Below are 10,000 nucleotides of genomic sequence, written 5' to 3'. Positions count from 1 at the left end.
TGCGTACGGTGCGTTAGACAGGAAAGCAGGCAGGAGACGGACAGGTAACCGCCTAATCACATCTACAGACAGACGCACAGACAGACAGACAGACGGACAGACAGAGAAAGAGAGGGAGAGGAGGCGCGAGAGAGGGAGAGGTGGGGAGAGAAGTGGACACATTGCTAATCATGGAAGAGTGTCAGAGAGAGAGAGAGAGAGAGAGAGAGAGAGAGAGAGAGAGAGAGAGAGAGAGAGAGAGAGAGAGAGAGAGAGAGAGAGACACACACACACACACACACACACACACACACACACACACACACACACACACACACATTTATGCACACAGGCAGACATACAGACAAAAAGACAGATACTCACACACAAACATACAAACATACAAACATATATACAGACAGACAGACAGACAGACAGACCTCGTGACATGAATAGTGGGGGGTGAGGGGGGTGTCTGGCATCAGTTATGCGCGGAGGAGGAAATGAGATACGTGCAGTGTGTGGAGGAGGAGGAGAAGAGGAGGAGGAGGAGGAGGAGGAGGAGGAGAAGAAGAGGAGGAGGAGGAGGAAGAGGAGATGCTATGATGATCTTGTTCTTATTTTTCTTCATTGTCTCCTTTCTCTACATCTTTAGAGAGAGAGAGAGAGAGAGAGAGAGAGAGAGAGAGAGAGAGAGAGTCGAATAAATAGTAAAATAAAAATTAATCCTTTGCTCGACCTCGCCAGGATTCGAACCTGGAATCTTCTGATCCGTAGTCAGACGCGTTATCCGTTGCGCCACGAGGCCTGAGTGGGGAGGGCTGGAGAGGTGGCAGTAGTAGTAGTTGTGGTAGTAGTAGTAGTAGTAGTAGTAGTAGTAGTAGTGATGTTTATTTTAGGTAGTGATAGTCCATGTGTGAGAGATGTAGTAATAAAAGTAGTGGTAGTAATATCAGTAGTAATAGTGGTAGTTGTGTTTTGGTTAAGTTACAGAGATGGTCGTAGTGGTAGTGGTAGTAGTAGTTGTAGTAGTAGAAGTAGTAGTAGTAGTAGTAGTAGTAGTAGTAGATAGTAACAGTGATGGTAGTAGTAATAGATTAAAGAATTGGTAGTAATATTAGTAGCCAGCAGTAATAATAGTGGTAGTTGAGTTTTGGTTAAGATAGGTTGTAATAAGCCTGGTTAATTAGGTAAGGCAAGTCAGTAATGGGTAAGAACACCACCACCCTCCCCATTCCCCATTCCCCATCACCCTCAGTCTCCAATTACCGAGTGCCTCGTTTGTCTCACCACCAATAAACATTTGCACGCGATAAGGGGATAAAATGTAAGAAATTATAATACGATCATAATGATTACTTTTCCACCTAAACAACCTTATTAATCTCTCTCTCTCTCTCTCTCTCTCTCTCTCTCTCTCTCTCTCTCTCTCTCTCTCTCTCTCTCTCTCTCTCTCTCTCTCTCTCTCTCTCTCTCTCTCTCTCTCTCCCTTCCTTTTAACAGTTCCTTCCCTCCTTCCCTTCGTTTTCTTTTTCTTTTTTTTTTCTTTATCTCCAATCTTCTCTCCTTACATCCTTACATTCCTCCCTCCCTCCTCCTCTCACTCCAACCCTTCCTTATCTTTCCTCCCTTTTTCTCTCCTTCCCTCCCTCCAACCCTCCCCCTCCTCTCCCTCCCTGCATTCCTCCAACCTCTTACCTTACACCTCTCCCTCCCTCCATACAATAACATTAATAGTAATTACACGCATTCTTTCCTGCTCTACTAATGGTATTGCTGATCTGTCTGTCTGTCTGTCTGTCTGTCTGTATCTACGTGTGTGTGTGTGTGTGTGTGTGTGTGTGTGTGTGTGTGTGTGTGTGTGTGTGTGTGTGTGCGCAGTGCCGTGTAATATTGGCACTCCAGCTAATTCATATTAAGACAAGATTACCTGGGTGTGTTGTGGTGGGGGAGGGGAGGGGGAGGTGAGGAGGGTGGAGTAGGGGGGAGACTCAATATCCTGTCAAGTAATTATCCGAGCGGCGTCACCACTGCAGTTCTGTGGTGGTGAGGGGAGGGGAGGGAGTAGGAGAAGGGAAGAGAAAAGGGGAAGGTCTTGTGGGAGAGGGAAGTGATGGGGAGATAAAGTGAGGGGAGGAGATAACAGTGCTTGGTGCAGGTGATGGGGGAGGAGAGGAGGGGAAGGGAGATGGGGAGGAATAGGATGATCGAGAAGAGGGCGGTGATGGGAAGATGGAGGGGAGATGGGGAAAGGTATGGTTGTAGCTATGGCAGGGGGCAGTGATGGGGAGAAGGAAGGGAGGGGAGGGATTAGGGGGAGAGAGACATGTTAGAGGTATAGATTGAGAGAGATGCGGTTAGGAAGGGGAAGGGGAAGAATGGGAGGGGAGAGAAGGGGAGGCGAGAGTGAAGGGAGAGGAAAGGGGAGTGTTGGGAGGGGAAGATGTAGGAGGAAGAGATAAATAAAATGAATAAAAAAAAAATTAATTAGTAAATGAATAGAATCAGGATGAACGAATGGGAGGTACAGGAAGAGACAGATAAAGAAGGAAAAAAAAAAGGAAATAGATGTAAACCTAAAAGAAAGAAAAAATAGGGATAAAATAAAAAAAGAAAAAAAGAAAATAAAAGGAAGAGAAGAAATCAAAGAGAGACCAAAAGAAAGAAAGAGAAAGAGAAGAAAAATCAGTGAAATGAAGCAAGACAAAAGGAAGAAGGAATAAGAAGAAAGAATAAAAAGAATGTAACTAAATAGAAAAGAAGATAATGAAGAAACTTTGAAATATGTAAACAAAAAAATGGATGCCTGGCTGTGGGCGTATAGGGGCGTGTGTGCGTGCGTGCGTGCGTGTGCAGGCCTCCAGGGTGTCTCAGGGCCCTCCTCTCCCCTGGGAACGCTGGCACAAATCCACTCAGGGGCTTGAGGGGAATAGGAGGGGGGCGTTTCTCCCTTCCTCTTCCTCTCCCCCCTCTCTCTCTCTCTCTCTCTCCCTCCCTTATGTGTCTGCTCTGTTTCCTGTCTCCTTTCTCGCTTTTCCTTTTTCCTCTACCTTTTTTTTTCCCTTGCATTATTTGAAGTTTCTCTCTCTCTCTCTCTCTCTCTCTCTCTCTCTCTCTCTCTCTCTCTCTCTCTCTCTCTCTCTCTCTCTCTCTCTCTCTCTCTCTCTCTCTCTCTCTCTCTCTCTCTCTCTCTCTCTCCGTAGTCATTTTTCTTTTTTTTTCTTTTTTTCTTTCTCATTCCTCCGTGTTTTCTTCTTTCTTTTGTTTCTCTTTCTTATTTTTTCCCTCCATTTTCTTTCATTTTTATTTTGTTACTAGACTTCATTTTTTTCCCCTTTTCTGGTATTTTTGTCTGTTTCTTTTTATTCTTTTTTTTATTTCTTTCTTTATCTAATACTTTTCTGACTCCTCTCCCTTTTCCTCCTCTTTTTTTCCTTCATTTATTCCTTCCTTGTTTCCTTTTCTTTCCTTCCTTTTCCCTCCTCTTCCAAATGTTCTTCCTCTTTTTCCTCTTTCGTTCGAGTTATCTCTTTTTTTCCTCGTCAGCTTCTCTCTCTCTCTCTCTCTCTCTCTCTCTCTCTCTCTCTCTCTCTCTCTCTCTCTCTCTCTCTCTCTCTCTCTCTCTCTCTCTCTCTCTCTCTCTCTCTCTCTCTCTCTCTCTCTCTCTCTCTCTCTCTCTCTCTCTCTCTCTCTCTCTCTCTCTCTTCCTTCCCAATATTTTTTTTCCTTTTATCTTATTCTCCCTTTTTTATTTTCGTTAATCGTTTTCCTTTCTCTTCTTATCCCCATTTATGTTCCCTTATCCCTTTTGTCTCCCTTTCCACCATCTGCTCACCCTCCAGGCCTCTCTCTCTCTCTCTCTCTCTCTCTCTCTCTCTCTCTCTCTCTCTCTCTCTCTCTCTCTCTCTCTCTCTCTCTCTCTCTCTCATGGAAACTCCCTTTTTTTATAGATTATTCTTTTTTTCATCCTTTTTTTTTGTTTTCGGTATTTTTTTGTTTAAGCTCTTCCTTTCTTTCATTATTTCATTCTTTCTTTCTTTTCTTCTTGGTCTGTTCATCTTCCGTCTCTGTCTTTATTCCCGTTTTTTTTTTGTCTCCTTCTATCCTTCCATATCTTTTCTATTCCCATTTTTCTTCCCTCCTTCCTTTTAAATCTTTCTTGTCATTCCGCCTTCTTGTTTTTTTTTCTCTCTCTTCTCTTCTCTTCCTTCTTTTATTTCTTTCTTCTGTGCCTCTCCTCCTCCTCCTCCTCCTCCTCCTCCTCCTCCTCCTCCTCCTCCTCCTGCTCTCTCACTACCCTCCCTTCTAAACCTTTCCTCTCATTCCACCTCTCACTCTCCTTTCTCTTCCTGTCCCTGCTTCATACTCTTCCTCTCCCACTCCCTCTCCCTCTCCCTCTCCCTCTCCCTCTCCCTCTCTCTCTCCCTGCCTCTTCCGTCACTCTCTCTGCCCTGGGAGAGTTTGCAGACCATCACAGTGACGGCTCTCTCTCTTACTTGTGCTTTTTTTCTCTCCCTTTCCCTCTCTCTCTCTCTCTCCCCTCTCCCTCTCTCCCTCTCTCCCTTTGTGAAAGAGGACCCGCCGCTCGGAACTTCGCTACTCAACAGTGTCACTTGTAAGAAGAACGAGGTGGTGGTGGTGGTGATGGTGGTGATGTGTAGGGGGTGTAGGGGAGGGGGAGGTGTGTGTGTGTGTGTGCGTGTGTTGGTCGGTGTTTTGTTTTGTGTGGATGAAATGTGGTTGTGGTGGTGGTGATGGTGGTTGTAGTGGTGGTGTTGGTGGTGGGTGTAGTAGTAATAGTAGTAGTAGTAGTAGTAGTAACGGCAGCAACAACAACAACAACAACAACAACAACAACAACAACAACAACAACAACAACAACCACCACCAATTATCATCATTGCTATTGTCCATATAATTATTAGCATCATTAATTAGGGAGGTCGTAATTAATAGTTATCACCCTGACTGTTGTGTTGCGGCCTGTGTGTCACGCTCCGCCCACTCACCCACTCTCACCCACTCTCACTCACTCCCATTCACGTTTACTCACGCCCACTCACACTCACTCACCATCATTCACGCCCACTCACGCCCACTCATGCTCACTCATCATCATTCACGCCCACTCACTCCCAGTCACGTTCACTCACGCCCACTCACGCCCACTCACGCCGCATGATGGTCATTGTTAACCCAATTTCACTACAAGTTGTGTTCATTAATTCATCAATTCAGTTCATTATTTACTCGTTTATTTCAATTTTTTTTTTTTTTTCAAGCGGTCGACCATCTCTGTGTTATTAATTAGGTCATTTCATTAATATGCAGGATTGATTTATTTTTTTATTTTTTTATTTGTTTTGTTTATATTATGGTTTACTTTATTTACTACTGTTTTATTATTATTATTATTATTATTATTATTATTATTATTATTATTATTGTTATTATTATTATTATTATTTATCATGTTTTTTTTCGTTTTCTCTTTTTTTTTTTTTTGCTTCTGTTGTAAAGTGCGGTCTCTCTCTCTCTCTCTCTCTCTCTCTCTCTCTCTCTCTCTCTCTCTCTCTCTCTCTCTCTCTCTCTCTCTCTCTCTCTCTCTCTCTCTCTCTCTCTCTCTCTCTCTCTCTCTCTCAGTATTTTCTTTGTTTTACCTCATCTGTTTATATTTTATTTTTTTATTTCCTATTTCCTTTATTATATCTTTTGCTTCCTTTTCCTGTTTATCTTCTGTGGGTCTTCTTTCCTCGCATTTTCTTTTTCTTTCTGTTCTCTTTTTTCCTCTTCATCTTTTTTTTTGTTTACCTTTTTTCCTGTTTTCATTTTTCTGCTCTCTAATTCTTGTTGTTTTTGTTTATTCTTTCCTTCTTCGTATTTTCCTTCTTTCCTTTTTGTTTTGCGTTTATTTTCATTTTTTTCTTGTTTTGTCCTTTTCATTACTGTGTGTGTGTGTGTGTGTGTGTGTGTGTTTGTTTTCGTTTTGCTGTTTGCTTTCCTCTCTCTCTCTCTCTCTCTCTCTCTCTCTCTCTCTCTCTCTCTCTCTCTCTCTCTCTCTCTCTCTCTCTCTCTCTCTCTCTCTCTCCGTTATTTTCCTTCCCTTTCATTAAACTCATATTTTTCTCTCCCTATCATTGCAGTCTCCTCCTCCTCCTCCTCCTCCTCCTCCTCCTCCTCCTCCTCCTCCTCCTCCTCCTCCTCCTCCTCCTCCTCCTCCTCCTCCTCCTCCTCCTCCTCCTCCAATCTACTTCATAACTCGACCTACGAATAGCATCAAAGGAGATTAAAAGAGGAGGAGGAGGAGGAGGAGGAGGAAGAGGAGGAAGAAGAAGAAGAAGAAGAAGAAGAGGAGGAGGAGGAGGTAAGAGAGTGTTGATTAATATAAAAAGTTAGGTGGCATTTTTCTTTTGTCTTAACTTAGCACTTACTTGCCCCAAATAGCAATGGATTCTCTCTCTCTCTCTCTCTCTCTCTCTCTCTCTCTCTCTCTCTCTCTCTCTCTCTCTCTCTCTCTCTCTCTCTCTCTCTCTCTCTCTCTCTCTCTCTCTCTCTCTCCCCCCCATGACCTTAGGAATGGTCCTTTGCACGTTCCTCCTCCTCCTCCTCCTCCTCCTCCTCCTCCTCCTCCTCCTCCTCCTCCTCCTCCTCCTCCTCCTCCTTCCTGCCATCCCTGACAGACCTGCCTCCTCCACTCTAGGGGCTCCTGCCCGCCCACATGCTGAGCTTGCAGAGTCACCATTCATATTAGTCAAAAATCGTGCCACCACCACTAATGTTAAAAACTTTTTGCCCATCTCAACACACAACAGGTACCAGATCCTAGCTGAAGAGGAGGAAGATGCACAAGAGACGAGACTGGTCGGAGACTCAATAGTCAGAGGTCAGCTCTCTGAGTTCTGTGGCAGGGCTCGTAGGACACGTAAGCGTCTGTGCATGCCTGGTGGACGCTTAGACGACATCACGGCAGCATGTGACGAGGCAGCCTGCGGATCTAACAATAACACCCTCTTTATTATTCACGCAGGTACAAATGATGTTGAAAACACTAGGTCTGAAGAGCTCATGGAAAAGTTCAAGAAGATGATACAGCGCTTCAAAACTAAATCCAATAATATTATTGTTTCAGGTATCCTCCCCCGCATCAGGGCACCGGCTGTCTTCTACAACAGAGCCTTCAGCACTAACAGCCGTCTCCGTTCTCTTTGCACAGAGGAAGGTGTAGACTTTGTTAATCTATGGGACAACTTTTATAATAAACCTTCTCTATTTCAGCCGGATGGTTTACACCTAAATGGAATTGGAGCAGCACGACTTGGTAGACTCCTTAGTAATAAAGTTTCTATTTTCAGACCAAAAAACGACCAGCAAGATCGTGTAGCCCCAGGCTCTTAGTAGCCTCCTCGCGCAACCCAACCTCCATGTGCAACACTATAAAAGCTTGCCTAATCAACGCTCGCAGCCTTAGAAATAAATTTTCAGATTTAGAAACCCTGGCAGCTGTAGAAAACTACCACATTATTGGTATTACTGAATCTTGGCTGAACTCTGCAAACAGAGACTTTCTTGCGGAATACAACTTGCCAGGTTATGAAATGTTCAGCAGTGAAAGAAAAGACAGGATAGGTGGCGGTGTATTGCTGTATGTAAAAGCCAGTCTTCAGCCAACCATACTAAAAACCGAAAAGATTAACAATATAGATTCAATCTTCTTGCATTTAAGAGTACGTTCTAAGAAAACTGCTATAGGTCTTATTTATAGGCCTCCGGTTCACAATGTTTCCTCCGATAAGAATTTACAAGATCAAATCACTGAAATAAGTAACACTTTTGATACAGTCATCTGTGGAGACTTCAATCTACCTGTTAACTCATGGGGAAATCCACTTAACTCTCACTCTGGTCACGACTTGTATAATAATTTATTAGAATGTTCCCTAAAGCAACACGTCCAAGGACCCACACGAGGTGACAACATATTAGATCTTGTTCTTTCAACAAACGATGACTTAATATCTAACGTTAATATTGGTCCTGAATTTAGTACAAGTGACCACAAGATTGTCTCCTTTAACATCAACCTTCAAGCATATAAGGACATTGTTAGCAACGAAAAAGTTTTCATATATAAAAAAGGAGACTACGACAGACTCAGGTCAATTCTTTCTGTCGCAGATTGGAACGCTGAACTTGGCGAAAGTAACATTGAGGAATCATGGGCGAAATTTAAGTACATTTTAGAAGATGCTGTGAAGACATGTATCCCTATGCGTAAAAGACGTCCATGCAAGAGAAATAAACCTAAATGGTGGACAAACAAGATTGAGTCACAACTACTGCAGAAAAATCGTGCCTACCGTAAATATTTGTCCTCTCAGAATGAGGCTGATAAACTAGAATACGACAGACTCCGACGCGAATCAAAAAAGCTCATTAGACAGAGTAAGAAAAATCTAGAAATGTATATTGCAAGCATTGCTAAATCCAATCCCAAAGAATTTTACAGTTACGTTCGAAATAAAAAAGTCATTACATCTCACATTAATCACATTACACTAGATAACGGTAATTTTGTCACCGGAGAAACTCAGATCGCGGACACACTGAATGATTATTTTGCTTCAATTTTTACAGAGGAAAATACTCATACAATCCCCGAACCACTCCTTATGCTCCACAACATAACCCCCTTAAGTGTCTGCGTTTTTCATGAAAACGAGATAATCAAAGTAATTGATCAGATGAAAACTGACAAAGCCCCCGGCCCAGATGGTATTGCACCACGTGTCTTGAAAGAAACTAAATTCCAAATTTGTAAGCCCCTTTCGTTGCTTTTCACCAAATCATTTAACTGCGGTAAGGTTCCCGAGGATTGGAAGTTAGCTAACGTTACCCCTATAGAAAAGAAAGGCGATAATTCACTTCCAAGTAACTACAGACCTATCAGCCTTACATCTGTAGTATGTAAACTAATGGAAACAGTAATTCGCAATAATTTAGTGAACTTTCTAGAGGAAAATGATTTAATCAATGACTCGCAGCATGGCTTCGAAACAGACGTTCTTGTCTAACTAATCTGCTTGATTTCTTTTATGATGTTTTCACCATATGTACGACGAAACAAAGGCAGTAGATATAGTGTATCTAGATTTTCAAAAAGCTTTTGACAAAGTTCCCCATAAGCGGCTACTAGCTAAATTGAAGTCACATGGTATAAATGGAAAACTTCTCAATTGGCTTGAAGACTGGCTGTCTGAGAGAAAACAGCGCGTTGTTTTAAATGGTAAATTTTCAAACTGGCGAGAAGTTCTAAGTGGTGTACCACAGGGATCAGTGCTCGGCCCTGTTCTTTTCCTTATTTACGTTAATGATATCGATGAGGGTCTCACCTGCAAAGTATCTAAGTTCGCTGATGATACAAAAATAATGAATAAAGTAGTCACGTCTGAGGATAAAAGAAAATTACAATCTGATCTTGACCACTTAGCCACTTGGTCAGACAAGTGGCAGATGAGCTTCAATGTAGATAAATGTAAAGTGTTGCACATTGGTAATAACAACGATCACACTGATTACTTAATGAACGGTACCGAGCTTCTTAAGGTTAAGGAGGAAAAGGACTTGGGTGTTATAATTACCTCAGACCTCAAGTCAAGTAAACACTGCTCGGAAGTAGTTAAAACAGCAAATAAATTGGTTGGGTTTATTGGTAGGACTTTCGAATTCAAATCAGAAGGGGTAATTCTCACATTGTTTAATACACTTGTCCGACCTCTACTTGAGTATTGCGTCCAGTTCTGGTCACCCCATTACAGGAAAGATATAGACAAGCTGGAGAGAGTCCAAAAGAAGAGTTACCAAGTTGATCCCACGACTGCGGAACAAGCCTTATGAGGAGCGCTTGAGGGAACTCAACTTGTTCAGTTTAGAGAAACGGCGAATGCGAGGTGACTAAATTGAATTGTTTAAGATGTGTCGGGGCTTTGATAACGTAAATGTAAACAACTATCTCATCATTGAC

General features: G+C 42.5%; 1 non-coding gene across 1 annotated transcript; it reads right to left on the bottom strand.

Moving 5' to 3' along the window:
• Nucleotides 1-714: 714 nt before the first annotated feature.
• Nucleotides 715-787, bottom strand: Trnar-acg (transfer RNA arginine (anticodon ACG)). The gene has a single exon. It is a non-coding gene; the product is annotated as a tRNA-Arg (tRNA).
• Between the last annotated feature and the right edge of the window lie 9,213 nt (nt 788-10,000).

The sequence above is a fragment of the Scylla paramamosain genome, chromosome 8 (assembly GCF_035594125.1).
Source record: "Scylla paramamosain isolate STU-SP2022 chromosome 8, ASM3559412v1, whole genome shotgun sequence".
Classification (NCBI taxonomy): Eukaryota; Metazoa; Arthropoda; class Malacostraca; order Decapoda; family Portunidae; genus Scylla; species Scylla paramamosain.
Note: the sequence above shows the minus strand (reverse complement) of the source record. Positions and strands in the feature narration are given on the sequence as shown.